At 49.2% G+C, this 1,794-nt stretch overlaps 2 non-coding genes across 2 annotated transcripts; one reads left to right on the plus strand and one right to left on the minus strand.

Moving 5' to 3' along the window:
* The first annotated feature begins 990 nt into the window (after nt 1–990).
* TRNAA-CGC (transfer RNA alanine (anticodon CGC)) lies at nt 991–1,062 on the plus strand. The gene has a single exon. It is a non-coding gene; the product is annotated as a tRNA-Ala (tRNA).
* A 273-nt stretch (nt 1,063–1,335) lies between these two features.
* TRNAG-GCC (transfer RNA glycine (anticodon GCC)) lies at nt 1,336–1,406 on the minus strand. The gene has a single exon. It is a non-coding gene; the product is annotated as a tRNA-Gly (tRNA).
* Nucleotides 1,407–1,794: the final 388 nt, after the last annotated feature.

A 1,794-nucleotide genomic window follows, 5' to 3' on the forward strand; every position in this document is an offset into this window, starting at 1 on the left:
ACACATCATCCCACTAGAATGCAAGTTAGGTCATTGTATTATCTAGCACCCAAACAACTGGACAGAAGCAATTTCCGAGGCAACAGGACTCGGGATACATTTCTTCTTTTGGGGCTGGGAGCGCGATTAGTGTTTAGGGAGGGTTAAGAGGACATTAAAGGAGGTGTTCAGTGACTTACTTTACTAGCTCCATCAGCCAGATGGGTCCAAACTGTAAATATCAAACAGAGAGAAAAATCCGTCCTGAGCAGGTGCCCCGCCCCAACTTTATCATCATGTATATATAATTAAGCTACAGAGTGGGTGGCGGTGTCATTTTTTCAGTTTGGTCCCCGTGGAAAAGAAGAGCCTGTTGCAAGATCATTTACACCTCCAAGAGGTGGCTGTAGTAACTCCTGCATAACCCAGTTTATGGGGAGTTGGCGTGAACAGGTCGTCTACCCGGGATGTGAGTTTATTGCGGGGCGGGGGTTGGGGGGTACAGGTAAAGCCAGAAGGTTTCCGAGTGCGCACAGAAGGTCCCCAGCACTCTACTTCAGGAGCAGGTCTCGGCGAGCACCAGGGCGACGCTCCCCGCGCGGCGCGGCGGGCGTATTGGGCCCTGGGCTGCCACTGCGAGTTCGGTGGAGCCGGCTGCAAAGCCGAGGCGCCCTCTCGGCCCCCCGCGCCTGCGCCGTAAAGCCGCGGCGGCGCCCAGCCCTGGAGCACTCTGCGCGCGACCGTCCCGCGTCCCCGGCGGGGCTGGGCGCCCCAAGCCTCCCGCTGCGAGCTCGCGGCGCCGGCGGGCGTGCTCGGGAGCTCGTTCCGCCTGCGTCCCAGAGCGCTGGCTGCAGCCGGTCCCGAAGCACCAGGGAAGCAGCTTTAGACGAGAGTGGGAAGGGTAGAAACGTGCTGAGAGGCACTCACCAAAGTAAACTCCTGAATCTTTACTAATTTGACCAGCGCTAAAGGATGAATGAATGCCTTTACCAGAAAAGAGTTCCGCGGCTGGGGGATGTAGCTCAGTGGTAGAGCGCGCGCTTCGCATGTGTGAGGTCCCGGGTTCAATCCCCGGCATCTCCAAACAGCCAGTGTTGCTTTTCCTTTTCTATTCTAGAACACTAGACATACATACATACCTTTTGCTTACATATTCTAGGGCGCCCAAAAACAGTCTAAAAGTGAGGCGAAGCTCAGAGAAACCGCCTTTCCGTTTGTTGTAAGTAAAAGCGAAACCGGAAATTACCCTCGGTACATCATTCTTCATTTGCATAAAATCAACTTGAATATCGTTACTCAACTTACTTTGGGAATCTAACATACGCGGGTGAAAAGTAAAGGAAAAAAAAACCTGGTTGCATTGGCCGGGAATCGAACCCGGGCCTCCCGCGTGGCAGGCGAGAATTCTACCACTGAACCACCAATGCTCACGAGAGTAAGTCCTTTCCACATTTTAATAGAAGAGATATTTCCATGTGTGTAATGATTCTCTGTAATTACATGTTTCTGTATTCAATTTTAAAGAAAGCAGTGATATTTGTAATCAACTAATTATAATAAAATATTGGGAAAACATTTATAAAAAATTCTATTATATTAACTTCTGTTGAACTTTATGAAGTGATTTCTTCTGAAGCTGACCTTGGTGAGGCAGGCAAATGAAAATTTTGTTATGTATGTACAGAATTATACAATTTACCTAGCTGTATCTTCAGACATTTAGACAATTTACATCAGCCCCTCCCTAATTGTCTTTTAGCTATTCAGACAAATACATGATGATATTTGTCAGGAATGTGGGATAGGGGTGAGGGA

The sequence above is a fragment of the Halichoerus grypus genome, chromosome 4 (genome assembly GCF_964656455.1).
Source record: "Halichoerus grypus chromosome 4, mHalGry1.hap1.1, whole genome shotgun sequence".
NCBI lineage: Eukaryota > Metazoa > Chordata > Mammalia > Carnivora > Phocidae > Halichoerus > Halichoerus grypus.